Source organism: Diceros bicornis, chromosome 8 (genome assembly GCF_020826845.1).
Source record: "Diceros bicornis minor isolate mBicDic1 chromosome 8, mDicBic1.mat.cur, whole genome shotgun sequence".
Taxonomy (NCBI): Eukaryota; Metazoa; Chordata; class Mammalia; order Perissodactyla; family Rhinocerotidae; genus Diceros; species Diceros bicornis.
The window spans coordinates 59,958,981-59,975,333 of record NC_080747.1 but is presented as its reverse complement, the minus strand read 5'-3'; the positions used below and the strand labels follow the sequence as shown (position 1 = coordinate 59,975,333).

Genomic DNA, 16,353 nt, shown 5'->3' with positions numbered 1-16,353 from the left:
GCTTTGTTCTTTGTTCTCAGGATTGCTTTAGTTATTTGGGGTCTTTTGTTGCCCCATATGAATTTTAGGATTCTTTGTTCCATTTCTGTGAAGAATGTCATTGGGATTCTGATTGGTATTGCACTGAATCTGTAGATTGCTTTAGGTAGTATGGACATTTTAACTATGTTTATTCTTCCAATCCATGTGCATGGGCTATCTTTCCATTTCTTTATGTCATCATCGATTTCTTTCAATAATGTCTTATAGTTTTCATTGTAAAAGTCTTTCACCTCCTTGGTTAAGTTAATTCCCAGATATTTTAATCTTTTCGTTGTGATTATAAATGGGGTTGTGTTCTTCAGTTCTCTTTCTGTTAGTTCATCATCAAGGTATAGAAATGCAACCGACTTTTGTAAGTTGATTTTGTGCCCTGCAACTTTGCTGTAGTTGTTGATTATTTCTAATACTTTGCCGATAGATTCTTTAGAGTTTTCTATACATAAAATTATGTCTTCTGCAAACAGTGAGAGTTTCACTTCTTTATTGCCAATTTGGATAACTTTTATTTCTTTCTCTTAATTGTTCTGGCCAAAACCTCCAGCACTATGTTGAATAAGAGTGGCAAGGGCACCCTTGTCTTGTTCCTGTTCTGAGAGGAATGGCTTTCAGTTTTTCCCCATTGAGTATGATGTTAGCTGTGGGTTTGTCATATATGGCCTTTATTACCTTGAGGCATTGTCCTACTATACCCATTTTATTGAAAGTTTTTATCATAAATGGATGGTGGATCTTCTCAAATGCTTTCTCTGCATCTATTGAGATGATCATGTGGTTTTTATTCCTCATTTTGTTAATGTGGTGTATCACATTGATTGATTTGCGGATGTTGAACCATCCCTGCGTCCCTGGTATAAAACCCAATTGATCATGGTGTATGATCCTTTTAATGTATTGCTGTATTTGGTTTGCCAATATTTTGTTGAGGATTTTTGCATCTGTTCATCACTGATGTTAGCCTGTAATTTCCCTTCTTTGTGTTGTCCTTGTCTGGCTTTGGGATCAGGGTGATATTGGCCTTGTAGAATGTGTTAGGAAATGTTCCATCTTTTTCAATTTTTTGGAATAGTTTGAGAAGGATAGATACTAAATCTTCTTTGAATGTGTGGTAGAATTCTCCAGAGAAGACATCTGGTCCTGGACTTTTACTTTTGCGGAGGTTTTTGATTACCGTTTCAATCTCTTTACTTGTGATTGATCTATTCAGATTCTCTATTTCTTCTTGATTCAGTTTTGAGAGGTTGTGTGAGTCTAAGAATTTATTCATTTCTTTTAGGTTGTCCAATTTGTTGGCATATGATTTTTCACAGTATTCTCTTATAATCCTTTGTTTTTCTGTAGTATCCATTCTCCTCTTTCATTTCTAATTTTATTTATTTGAGCCTTCTCTCTTTTTTCCTTAGTGAGTCTGGCTAAGGGTTTATCAATTTTGTTTGTCTTCTCAAAGAACCAGCTCTTAGTTTCTTTGATCCTTTCTACTGTTTTTTTTTTTTTTCTGGCTTCAATTTCATTTATTTTTGCTCTAACTTTTATTATTTCCCTCCTTCTTCTGACTTGGAGCTTTGTTTGTTCTTCTTTTTCTAGTTCTGTTAGGTGTGGTTTAAGATTGTTTATTTGAGATTTTTCTTGTTTGTTAAGGTGGGCCTGTATTGCTATGAATTTCCGTCTTAGGACTGCTTTTGCTGTTTCTCATTTGAGTTGGTATGGTGTATTTTCATTTTCTTTTGTCTCCAGATATTTTTTGATTTCTCCTTTACTTTCTTCATTGATCCATTGCTTGTTCAGTAGCATGTTGTTTAGTCTCCAATATTTGTCACTTTCCCAGCTTTTTTCTTGTAGTAGATTTCTAGTTTCATAGCATTATGGTTGGAAAAGTTGCTTGATATGATTTCAGTCTTCTTAAATTTATTAAGGCTTGCCTTGTTTCCCAACATATGGTCTATCTTTGAGAATGTTCCATGGGTACTTGAGAAGAATATGTATACTGCTGTTTTTGGATGGTGTGTTCTATATATCTAGTAAGTCCATCTGGTCTAGGTTTTTGTTTAATTCTGCTATTTCCTTGTTGACTTTCTGTCTGGATGATCTATCCATTGATGTAAGTGGAGTGTCAATGTCCCCTACTATTATTGTGTTGCTGTTAATTTCTCCTTTTGGGACTGTTAATAGTTGCTTTATGTACTTTGGTGCTCCTGTGTTAGGTGCATGTATATTTATAAGTGTTATGTCCTCTTGGTGAAGTGTCCCTTTTATCATCATACACTGCCCCTCTTTGTCTCTCATTGCCTTTTTTATCTTGAAGTCTACTTTGTCTGATAAAAGTATGGCAACATCTGTTTTCTTTTGTTTGCCATTAGCTTGGAGCATCCTCTTTCATCCCTTCACTCTATGCCTGTGTTTGTCTTTAGAGCTGAGATGTATTCCCTGGAGGCAGCATATTGTTGGGTCTTGCTTTTTAATCCATCCAGCCACTCTGTCTTTTGATTGTAGAATTCAATCCATTTACATTTAGAGTGATTACTGATATATGAGGGCTTAATGCTGCCATTTTATCACTTGTTTTCCAGTTGTTCTGTATTTCCCTTGTTTCTCATCCCATGTATTTTGGACTGCCAGTTCAGTTTGGTAGCTCTCTATGATGGTTTTCTCAGTTTTATCTTTATTTGTCATTTGTGTCTCTGTTCTGATTTTTTGTTTAGTGGTTACTGTGAGGTTTGTATAAAAGATCTCATAGATGAGATAGTCCATTTTCTGATAGCCTCTTACTTCCTTTGTCTAAGCAGGTTCTATCCCTTTCCTTTTCCCCATCTAAGTTATTGTTGTCACAACTTATTCCATTTTGTGTTGTGAGTTTGTGGTTAATGTGAAGTGATTATATTTATTTTTGATATTTTCATTCCCTTTATCTTTAATGTTATAACTAAATCTTTGCTAATCTGTTCTGAAAGAGAGTTGCAATTTTCTGATTTTTTTCTGCCTATTTATTGCCTTGCTCAAGGCTTTGTAAACCTTTTCTTTTTTTTCAGGTATGAGGGCCTTCTTGATCATGTCTTGGCGGGGGGAAGTTTTTATTTCCCCCATCATATCTGAAGGATATTTTTGCTGGATAGAGTATTATTGGCTGAAGGTTTCTGTCTTTCAGAATTTTGAATATATCATTCCACTCTCTCCTAGCCTGTAAGGTTTCTGCTGAGAAATCCACTTAAAGCCTGATAGTGGTTCCTTTGTAAGTTATTTTCTTCCGCATTGCTCCCCTTAATATTTTTTCTTTGTCATTGACTTTTGCTAGTTTTACTAATATATGCCTTGGAGAAGGTTTTTTACATTGATTTAATTAGGAGTTCTATTAGCTTCTTTTACTTGTAATTGCAGCTCGTTCCCCAGGTTTGGGAAGTTCTCAGCTATTATTTCTTTGAACAAACTCTCTGCTCCTTTCTCCCTCCTTTCTCTCTCTGGAATACCTATAACCTTTATGTTGCATTTCTTAATTGAATAGGATATTTCTCAGAGAATTTCTTCATTTCTTTTTAGTCTTAATTCTCTCTCCTCCTCCATCTGAAGCATCTCTATATTTCTATCCTCTAAATTGCTAATTCTGTCCTCCATAATATCAGCTCTATTTTTTAAGGACTCTACATTTTCCTTTATCTCATTAATTGTGTTTTTCATCTCCAACATTTCTAATTGGTTTTTCTTCATAGTGTCAATCTCTTTTGTGAAGAATATCCTCTGTTCATTTATTTTATTCCTGATTTCATTGAACTGTCTTTCTGAATTCTCTTACAACTTGTTGAGTTTTTCTATGATAGCTATTTTGAATTCTCTGTCATTTAGATTGTAAATTTCTATGCATTCAGGATTGATTTCTGGGTGTTTGTCTTCTAGTCTGGAGTATTAATATAGCTCTTCATACTATTTGATGGGGTGGATTTGTGCCTTTGCACAGTCACAGTATCTGTCACAGATTCCACCTGCCACCACTGGAGGGGGGAGAGAGACAGGAGCTGTGTATTCTGAGCCCTCCATGATCCCCATCAGCTGTGCCTGTCCGAGCCTGGGCCACTCCTTGGGACTGCAGTGACCCTGTGGGCTCTCCCACTAAATGGGAAAGTGATCACATGACGGCTCAGGGCTGCCACCACCTGCTCCCACAGTCCTACCAAGATGCACTCCCCACTTGGGGGCCACAGCAGTACTATGGGTGTTCGTGACAGCTGGGAACTCATTCACCCGAGAGCGCGGATCTGTGGCCATCACCTCCTTGTTTGTGCCAGCTGTTGTGTTTGCTGGGAAGGGCCTCTCCACTGGGTCCAAGCCTGGGCCACTCCCTGGGGACCACAGCAAAGTGATCACATAGGGGCTCAGGGCTGTCATCACCTGTTCTCTCAGTCATGTCAAGGCACACTCCCACCTTTGGGGCTGCAGTGGTGCTATGGGCGCTCCAGCCAGGAGAGCAGTTGCATGTGTGCACAGGGCTGTTGGGGAGCCAGAGAGTGCTCACCTATCCCTGCCACCTCCCTGGGGGTAGTCCATCGACTTCAGATGTATAGCTGTGCATGTCTCTCAGACATCCTGTTTGTTGTGTGGGTATCCTCCATTGATCAATGAATGTCCATTTAGTTGTAGTTCAAAGAGGAAGAGATAAAAGGAACAGCTCCCTCCACCATGTTGCTGATGTCACTCTGAAGATTTCATATTTTTGAAGCTTTTAAATTTTAAATTTTCTTTTCATTTCAATACCTGATGTTTGATGCTAATATATAGAATGACAATTGATTTTTGCATATTAATCTTGTATCCTCCAACCTTGTTAAACTCACTTATTAGTATTGTAGCCCTTTTTTTCTCGATTCCATTGGATTTTCAAGACAGTCATGTTATCTGCTTTTTATTTTATTTTTCCTGCCTTATTGTGATTAGAATCTCCAATACCAGGTTAAATAGACATGGTAAGAGTGGACATCCTTGATGTATTCCTGATCCTAGGAGGAAAACATTCAGTCTTTCATAATCAACTATAATATTACCTGTAAAATTTTCATACATGCCCTTTATGAGCTTGAGGAAGTTCCCTTTTTTTTTTTTTTTTGGTGAGGAATATCGGCCCTGAGCTAACGTCTGTTGCCAGTCTTCCTCTTTTTGCTGAGGAAGATTAGCCCTGAGCTATCATCTGTACCCATCTTCCTCCACTTTATATATGGGATACCACTACAGCATGGCTTGATGAGTGGTGCATAGGTCCACACCCAGGATCTGAAACCGCAAACCCAGGGCCACCGAAGCAGAGCACACAAACTTAACCACTACGCCACAGGACCAGCCCCAAGGAAGTTCCCTTTTTATTATTAGTTATATGACAGCTTTTTATCAGGAATAAATGATGGATTTTATCAAACATTTTATCTGTATCTATTGAGATGGCCATATTTCATTTTTAGTTTGTTTATGTGGTGAAATATATTGTTTGATTTTCTAATGTTAAACCAATGTTGCATTCCTGGAATAAAACCCATTTGATCATGATGAATAATCCCTTTTATATATTGTTGGATTTTATTTGTTATATTTTTTGAATATCTTTTGCATTTATGTTCATGAAGGATACTGGTCTGTAGTTTTACTTTCTTGTAAGGTCTTTGCCTGATTTTTGGTATCAGGGTAGTGATGGCCTCATATATTGCGTTAAGAAGTATTCCTTCCTCTTTAGTATTATTATTTTCTATATATTTGATAGAATTCACCAGTAAAGCCATCTGAACATGGAGCTTTCTTTGTGGAATGGATTTTAACCACAAAGTCAATTTTTAAAGAGTTATTCAGGTTATATATTTCTTCTTCAGTGGGTTTTGGCAGTTTGTGTCTTTCAAGAAAGTTGTCCATTTCTTCTAACTTGTGAAATTAATTGGCATAAAATTGTTCAAAATATTCCCTTTTATCCTTTTAATATCTATAGAATCTGTAGTGATGTTATTTCTCTCATTCTTGATATTGGCAATTTGAATCTTCTTTTTATCCTGATCAGTCTAGCTTTGTTTCATTGATTTACTTCATTATTTTTCTGTTTTCTATTTCATTAATTTCTGCTCTGATAGATGTTTAGTGCTATATATTTCCCCCTAAGTACTGCTTTAGCAGCATACCACAAATTTTGATATGTTGTGTTTTCATAAAAAGTTAAAAATAATTTCTAACTTCTCTTTTATTTTCTTATTGGACACATGGGTTATTTAGAAGTATGTAATTCAGTTTCCAAATAATTGGAGATTTTCCACATGTTTTTCTGTTAGTTATTTTTAATTTAATTCCATTGCAGCTAGAGAAAATGTTTTAGGTAACATAAATCCTTTTATATTTTAGATTTGTTTTATGGCCTAGAATACGTTATACCTTGGTAAATGTTCTACGTAAACTCGAAAAAAATGTGTATTCTGTTGTTTGCTGGGAGAGTGTTCTATAAATGTCAATTAAGTCAAAATGGATGATATTGTACTTCAAATCTATATCCTTACTCATTTTCTGTCCACCTGTTCTCTCACTTGAGAGAGAGTTACTGAAATCTATTATTACAATTTTGGATTTGTCTATTTTCCTTACAATTCAATTAGTTTTTGTTGAAGCTTTCTTCTTAGATATATAAATGAATGACTGTTATTTCTTTTTGATAAACTGACTCTTTTAATACTATGTAATGACCTTCTTTATCCCCAGTAATATTCATTGCTCCGAAATATACTTTGCCTGATATTAACATAACCAGTCCAGCTGTCTTTTGATTAGTGTTAGCATGGTATACTTTTTCCATCCTTTTGCTTTTAATGTCTCTGTGTATTTATACTTGAAGTGTGCTTTTCATAGGCAGCACACAGTTTGATCTTACTTTTTACCCAATTTGACAACCTCTGACGTTTAATTGGATTATTTACAACATTACATTTTATGTGATTAAATCTATCATCTTGCTATGTATTTTCATTATTGTCTTTTCTCCCTTTTCCTTCCTTCCTTTAGAATAATTGAATATTTTTAATGATTCCATTTTTTTCTTATTTATTGGCTTATTAGCTATAACTCTTTGTTGTGTTTTTTGGTGGTTGCTTGTGGTTTTATAGTCTACATCTTTAACTTATCTCAGTCTATCCTCAAATAATATCATATCACTTCATATATAGTATAAGAATCTCACAAGAATATCCTACCATTTCTTCCCTCTTGACTTTGTGCTATTGTCATACATTTTACTTTTATATATGTTATGAGTCATGTATTGCATTGTTTTTATTTTTTTGTTAAACATCAATTATATTCTAAAATGATTTGAATAATAAGAAAAATATCATATATATTTACTCATGTAGCTACCATTTCTAGCACTCTTCATTCCTTTGGGTAGATACATATTTTCATCTGGTATCATTTCTTTCTGCCTGAAGGACTTCCTTTAACATTTTATATAATCTGGGTCTGCTGGTGATTGTTCTCAGCTCTGTCTGGGTTCTTCCTTCCCTAAATGTCTGAAAAAATACTTTATTTTGCCTTTTTTTAAAGATATTTTCACTGAGTATAGAATTCATGATTGACAATTTTTTTCTTGCAAAACTCTGAACAACTCAAGATGTTCCATTGCCTTCTTGCTTACATTGTTTCTGACAAGAAATCCGCTGTCTTCCTCCTTTTGTTCCTCTGCATGTAATGTGACTCCCCTCCTCGCCCCTTGCTCCTTTTAATATTTTTTCTCTCTATCACACTGTTTTGAACAATATTATTATGGTGTTCTTTAGTATAGTTTTCTTCATATTTCATGGGCTTGGAGTTTTTTAAGCTTTTTAGATCTGTGGGTTTATAGTTTTTATTAAATTTGTGTGTTTTTTTCTAATCTGAAATCTCAGTCATTTATAAAAGGATATTTATTTCTTATATATGCAAGGCTCCATAAGAATCCCACTTCCCTCGTTCTTGTAATTTACAATCATCTGTAACACCTATGTTCCGTGATGACTGCAACAAAAAGAGGAGGGGGGGTGGAGACACAAATAGTTTTTAACCATCTTGGTTGAGAAGTGGCTCAAAAAAGTCACTTCCCCTCACAGTCCAGTAGCCAGTAGTCACACAGCCCAACGTAACTGCTATGAGAGGCTGAGAAATATAAGGGAGTATGTGGATATTTGGAGTGTTTTTTTGTATCTACCACAGAAAAAAGCAGGTCTGAAATAGAGAATGACAGAATTAAAACTATTTCAAAGGATGTAAGCTAGGAAGGGCTCTCTGAGGCAGTGGCATTTAAGCTAAGACCTGAAGAGTGGAAAGAAGTCAGCTTTGGTATGTTTGAAAGATAACCAATGTAGTTAAGAGGTCAGAGGCCCTATTCAAGTAATAAAATGTGCATTATCCTAGCATGTCCTCCATGTAATAAATACTATAGCTATAGGTAGCTTTCAAGGGTATGGGGGTATAAGATTCTCATCAAATCTTGATCAGTGACAGAACTTACTATACTCTTAGATGTAGAAAAATAAGCAGAAGGATGAGATTTGAATAACAACAACAATAACAACAAACAGTGGTTGAGAAACTACAGAGTTCATTCATCCCAGCAACAACACCACTAAGAATCTACCATAATACGGGGTGAATTTCAGGAATAAAATGTTAACTGCAATTCTCACTGCTTTGGTGGAACAAATAATCTAGTAGAGGCAACATATTACTAAAAAAGTAATGAAACATTCTGTGGAATTATTCTGAACACAAACACAGAACTGGGGTTTCTCCCTAGAGAAAGGGGGAAAAAAGCTATAACAAAGTGACAAGTCAAAATTTAGAAATAAACAGAATAAATGCCTCTACGAACATGAAGGAGTCTAGGGTGATGAAAATTTCCCATTCTGGTCAAGAACATTAAAAATAGAGTAATAAGTATACTGCATACATAAATTTTGTAATCTCACAAGAAAAGCAATAATGGCAAGACATTTTTTTCTCCAAATGAAAAACCAAGTTTTGGACAAATACACATATCTACATGCTTACTAATTAGGTCAATATTCACATTTTCACGCCTACTAATTACTGGAAACTTTTATCTTCATTAAATCTATACAGTGAATTCTAACTCTTCTTACTCCCTCCAGATTTAATCCTTTAATCTTATATTTTATTCTAATTTCTCTGTTCAATTCCCTTACACAAATTGGAAGATGTTAATCCTCAAAGGCTTCACACTAGATAGGGAAAAGAAGGGAAACATTTGAAAAACTGTTTTAGAAAAAAATAGATAAGATAGAATAAGTTTCCCCATTCTACGGAATAATTTTGTTTCAGAAATAGATGAGAAGTTAGTCTTCCTAAAAAGAAAGAAAATACGAGGGGGTGAGCAAGGATCTCTCTTGGTGCTTGCCTTGCTGTCTCGGTTGTAGGACTGAGATTATTGTTGAAAGGACACCATAATTAGGTCTCCTGGCACTGCTCTGCTACTCACTACCTCTGTGACCTTACACAGGTTTCTCAGTTCACTTAGTTTCCTTAACTATAAACCACCAATTAAAAAAATAGTACTTACTGGTAAAGGTTGTTGTGAGTGTCAGATGATTTATTTATGTAAAGCACTTTAGAACAGTGCCTGACAATAGTAAATGGTAAATATTTGCCAGTACTGATACTAGTAATATTTGTTGTCATGGAGCAACAGTTGTAAAATACCACATTAAAATTCCATTGAGTACTTCTATTTTCTAGGCTTCCATCTAAATGTCTTCATAGAGTTCATGTAATTTAAACCCTTTTAAACCAATCCACTCTGTACCAAATCCCATACTACAACAAATATTTATAGCAAATTTCCAGTGTGCTTCAAGCTTCTAGATATCAAAATTTTCCTTTCATTGCTTTAGTTTGTAAAGGATGTCATTGGTTCCCATCTTTTAAAAACCATTATTCCACCTTTTTTCCAACTCTACATACTGATACATACTCTATGAATGATATAACTTTTAATATACTATCAGCTTAATAGATACAACTCAATAAAAGCTAAAAGCAAATAATACTTAATTAGGAGAAAAAAATATATAACATAAATAGCAGACGTCGTTCTGGTCTTGACAAAATGATCACTTGATGATACTGACAGAATCTATGCACAGTCAGGACAGGACTAGGGAAGCATCCACATACGGTTGTTTTTATGTCTTCTCAGTTTTAGGAGCAGCTACAGGACAAACAGCTAGGCGGCATGACTGTGGACACATTATATCATGAGTACTTCCAACCCTGATCAAAGCTGTACAGCTTCTGGACATAAACAGGGGCTTGGCCTGTGACACATTCATTACCACCATACAGGACAGAATTCTAGAATTCATTTCTTTGCTTTTTACCCAAATGAGATGCACGGAAACTGCTTGTACATTCTCTTTAATCCTTATGCAAGCTGGTCCTCTAACATCAGAATTATAATTCTAATTTAGAATTTCTTCTTTCTTTATTAATTAGGGTTCTTTTCAATAGATTGAATCATATAAAATTGTAGATATGCAACCCTTTCCAACCTACAAAGATGACAATTTCATACGTTCAGCTTAATAACTGCAATACGCTAAGAAATCTTGCAGGCCTGCAGGACAAAAGGGATTTTGTCTTGCTCACAGCTGTATCCCTTGGGCCTAAAACAGTTCCTAAAGGATGAATGCAATCTTTTTTTTTAAAATTATTTTATTGAGGTCATATTGGCTTACAACATTATGTAAATTCCAGGCATACATCACTATATTTCAGTTTCTGTATAAACTGCACTGTGTTCACCACCACCTTCTCCTCTGGTAGCCACCAATCTGTTCTCCTTATCTATGTGTGTTTGTTTATCTTCCACATATGAGTGAAATCATATGGTATTTGTCCTTCTCTGTCTGACTTATTTGCTCAGCATAGTACCCTCAAGGTCCATCCATGTTGTCACAAATGGCACAATTTTGTCTTTTTATGGCTGAGTAGTATTCCATTGTATATATATACCACATACTCTTTATCCATTCATCCATTGATGGGCACTTGGGTTGCTTCCAAGTCTTGGCAACTGTGAATAATGCTGTGACGAACACAAGGGTGCATAAATCTTTTTGTTTTTGTTTTTTTAATTAATTTCTTTTATTGCAGTAACATTGGTTTATAACATTGTATAAATTTCAGGTGTACATAATTATACTTCTAGTTCTGCATTGATTACATCACGTTCACCACCCAAATACTAATTACAATCAGTCACCACACAAATGTGCCTAATCATCGCTTTCGCCCTCCTCCCTCCCCTCCTCTCCTCTGGTAACCACCAATCCAATCTCTGTCTCCATGTGTTTGTTATTGTTTTTATCTACTACTTATGAGTGAGATCACACGGTATTTGACCTTTTCCCTCTGACTTATTTCACTTAGCATAATTTCCTCAATGTCCATATGTTGTCACAAATGGCTGGATTTCATCGTTTCTTATGGCTGAGTAGTATTCCACTGTGTACATATACCACATCTTCTTCATCCATTCGTACCTTGATGGGCACTTAGGTGCTTCCAAGTCTTGGCTATTGTGAATAATGTTGCAATGAACACAGGGGTGCATGTATCTTTACACACTGGTGTTTTCTAAATCTTTTTGAATTATTGATTCCATGTTCTTTGGATAAATACCCAGTAGTGGAATAGCTGGATCATATGGTATTTCTATTTCTAATTTTTTGAGAAATCTCCATACTATTTTCCATGGTGGCTGCACCAGTTGGCATTCCCACCAGCAATGTATGAGGGTTCTATTTTTTCCACATCCTCTCCAACACTTGTTATTTATTGTCTTGTTAATTGTAGCCATTGTGACATGTGTGAGGTGATACCTCATTTTAGTTTTGATTTGCATTTCCCTAATAATTAGTGATGCTGAACATTGTTTCATGCGCCTGTTGGCCATCTGTATATCTTCTTTGGAAAGATATCTGGTCATATCCTCTGCCCATTTTTTGATCGGGTTGTTCAGATTTTTGTTGTTGAGTTGTATGAGTTCTTTATATATTTTGGTAATTAATCCCTTGTCAGATATATAGTTTGCAGGTATTTTCTCCCAGTTGGTGGGTTGTCTTTTCTTTTTTTTTTTTTTTTGTGAGGAAGATCAGCCCTGAGCCAACATCCACCCCAATCCTCCTCTTTTTTGCTGAGGAAGACCGGCTCTGAGCTAACATCTATTGCCAATCCTCCTCCTTTTTTTTTTCCCCTTTTCTCCCCAAAGCCCCAGTAGATAGTTGTATGTCATAGTTGCACATCCCTCTAGTTGCTGTATGTGGGACGCCGCCTCAGCATGGCCGAACAAGTGGTGCGTCAGTGAGCACCCGGGATCCGAAGGCGGGCCGCCAGTATCGGAGCACACACTTAACCGCTAAGCCATGGGGCCAGCCCCTGTCTTTTCATTTTGTTGATGGTTTCCTTTGTTATGCAGAAGCTTTTTAGTTTGATGTAGTCCCATTTGTTTATTTTTTCTTTTGTTTCTCTTGCCTGAGTAGATAGAATTTCTTTTACTCAAGCTATCGCCCTAATTATGAAAAATAATCTCTGATTTCTAATCATGAAATAATTTAGAACCCATATTATTAACCAAATTATAGAAAATTGGAGGTGTAATAGACTAAAATAATTTCAATTGTTCATTGTTTCATTGGTTCATTATAACAATCTTATAAGACATGTACAGGAGAGGCTATCTCAACCCACTGTCACAGCCAACCTACCAAAATGACTGAGTTCCATTTCTTCTGTAAAACGTAGAGGCCAATGCCCAGGGCTTGCTGAACATATCAGAGAGTAGTTAATAAACTACTCCTGTCCCTACCAGTTGAGTTTAATGATAATTAAGAGACAATTGTGTGTATTTCCCAATCTGTTTTTGCTAGTTCTTTCATAGTAAATTATGTAATTTAATTAAAAATGATATAAACAGGGGCCGGCCCTGTGGCGTAGCGGTTAAGTTCACGAGCTCCACTTCGGCGGCCTGGGGTTCACAGGTTCAGATCTGCTTGTCAAGCCATGCTGTGGCAGCATCCCATATAAAGTAGAGGAAGATGGGCATGGATGTTAGCCCAAGGCCAGTCTTCCTCAGCAAAAAGAGGAGGATTGGCATAGGATGTTAGCTCAGACCTAATCTTCATCACCAAAAAAAAAAGAAAAAAGATATAAGCAAATGACAATGAAGTGTGAAAAGAAAACAACTGTTATTTTTATGAAAACTAAATTGAATGTTGTGCAAAGATTCTTGAGAACTAAAAAGAATTAGTAATGACTTAGATAAGGGCAAGACAACTATGAAGATTGCGAGACATTTTAAAAATCTAGATAAATTTTTACTTAGATAGTTTCACCACAAACTGAAAATTTTAGGCAATGAATCACAGGTTATTAATGCCAGAAGATGATACAAAATTCCAACCAGTAGGTTCCAAAGAGCCTTGGACCTACACGAAAAGATTGATGAATGAATGAGTATTTAAATGCTTTATATTATAATACAATGTTTAAGGTAAATATGTATTGTTTTATGATTTCCTGCTTTAACCAACAAACCTTATGTCCCAGTAGAATGCAGGTTAAGTAGATAAAGTAATGTAGATGAGTCTCCTCATCTGCAAGATGAAGAAGATAATTCCTACTCATATGTCTGTTTTGAAGGTTAAATAAAATCATCCATATAAAGAAATACCTGCCACATAGTAAGCACATACTACTCACTAGCTAACACTGATATGCTGAGGGCATTGATATGGTGAGGGCAGTAACATAATGGTTAGAAGTAACAGCATGAGGACCAGTTGCCTGGCTTTACATCCCTGCTCAATCACTTATCAGCTCTGTGACCTTAGGGGAAGTTATTTAACCTCTCTGTGCCTCAAATCCCTCAACAGTAAAATGTACACAATAATAGCTCCAACTCTATAGGATTATTGTGAGGATTCAATGAATTAATAAATGTAAAGTGTCTGAAGCATAATAAATGCTTACTGTAATAAATTTTAGCCACTAATATTTTGTATATTATTGGCTTTTCAGCAAGATAGAAAGTTGCCCTTTTTCAGAGCATCCAGATATTTGTTATAACCATGGTCCCTTTGGCTCTATGTTTCTCCCTCTCTAAAATGAACACAGGACTCAAGCAATTTATTTTAGTACAGATGGATTACCAGTGCCATCTAGTGGCAAATTGCTAATAAATTCGCCAGATGAGGAACTTGGCCTATAAGGGGGTAAAATTTCTACAGATATGAATTTAATTTTTTAAGACAAAGTAAATCTAATGTAGTTATTTAGAAATTTGTGGCTTTTTTTTAATAACTATTTGAATGTAGTACAAATACAAATGGGGGAAATATAAAAACTGAACCACAAGATGATTGCTTGGCAAATACAGTGCAAAAAAGAGATTTCTTTTTGCATGAGTCAAACAATTGGCTTTAAACCCACTGCCAAAATTTTTTGTGATATTAATAAACCCCTGATGTTTTCTAGACCTTAATATCCTATGATATAAAATGAGCGTGTTGTATGTGTTGAATTCCTTTTCTAGTTCCCAAAGTAAGTGATAAATCACTATACTAATTTTAACATGATGACTCTATAGTATTATCTGTCAGAAGCATTTTTCTCACAGGGAAACCTTGATAACTTCTAAGATATTTTCCAACTTCACAATTTTTATTTATTTTTTTTGTGAGATCAGCCCTGTGGTAACATCTGCCAATCCTCCTCTTTTTTTTGCTGAGGAAGACTGGCTGTGGGCTAACAACCGTGCCCATCTTCCTCCACTTTATATGGGACGCCGCCACAGCATGGCTTGCCAAGCAGCAGGTCGGTGCGCACCCGGGATCCGAACCGGTGAATCCCGGGCCGCCACAGCAGAACACGCGCACTTAACCGCTTGCGCCACCAGGCTGGCCCCCAAAATTTTTTTTAATGCAGCCATATTGAAGGAAAAGAATTAGAAATGTGAATTTTGGTGTAACTTAAACAGCACAAAGTTATAACATATACTAAGACATTAGGTTATATTGTTGGATAAATTAAATTATGAATACCATACAAAGATCTCATGCAATAGCATCATACGGGTTTACTTTCTGCAAGTCAAAACTTACAGAAGAACTCAAAACTGTATAAAACTACCGTAATCTATACTATACCGGCAGTCTTGTCTTTGCTCTGTTGAAATACATATGAATTTCAGAGCTGCAATTCAGTTAAATAACACCAGTCCTCGAACAACACAGTTTAAATTTCAGTTATCATGGTATAGTAACTGTGAGTAATTATACAAAAGCTGTTGGCTCTTTGGTCCACTAAACACTATGTAAATAACAGTTGAGCATCATGATCAGTGACCAACATCTCACTTCTTTCAAAGTCTGTCCATGACTGGTCACTGCACGTTTGTTATTCACTTCAAACATAGAGAGCAAATTGAGTTGCCTCCTTGTCTCCCAGTGATAAACTCATGAGCGATTTCAAAAAAGTGGATAATGGACAGAGGGACTTAGCCTATAAAGATGAAAGTGCAGCTAAGACACAAAACGTGATGATGCTGGAAGTGATAACGGATGTGAACAGAAGATCTGAAAATGGCGACAGCAAAGCAAAGATAGGAGAGATCTAGGCCAGGATGAAAGTAAGAACTATGATGTGAAAAACAAGATAAACTCACTTCAATAGGATTCTAATTGAATGTAAATGGGTTGTACAAGAAATAGGTGACCCTGGAATGTCGACCCTATGCCCTTTGGAGCCACGTAGATATGCAGCCATAGGAACTTAGTGAAGGCGAGGTGATCGACAGAAATGAGGAAAGTTGTTGCAACAAAAAGGATGCCAACACCCCAGAGGAAGTGACACTAGCATAAAACTTCACATTAAGGAAACTCCCAGAGATATTTCACGATTTTGGAAGTACAAAGGACAAAACAGAAGCTGTTCCAAACTTAGAAAGGAATATGACAATTTAATTCACCAAGGCATAGAAAAATGTTTGCTCCATATTATAAGTTATACGATGAGAAGAAGGCAAGTATTGTTCAAACTCCTTTCGACAAGTTTTTTGCAAAGAAATAAAACACTTTAATTCTCAAAGTTTCCAATATTTTAAATTATAGTGTACTGAATAAATAATAGTTATACCATTTTTTCATTTCCCTATACATTTAAAAACCACAGTAAGAGAGTTTTTAATGTTTTGAGAAAACATTCAAAAGGTCACAGAACAATTATTATTTTTACCATTGATTATGGTAAAAATGCCCACTT

At 35.8% G+C, this 16,353-nt stretch overlaps 1 protein-coding gene across 3 annotated transcripts in view; it reads right to left on the bottom strand.

Moving 5' to 3' along the window:
* Positions 1-16,353, bottom strand: part of MTHFD2L (methylenetetrahydrofolate dehydrogenase (NADP+ dependent) 2 like) — a 143,833-nt gene that overhangs the window by 108,960 nt on the left and 18,520 nt on the right. The gene's annotated exons all lie outside the window — the stretch shown is intronic.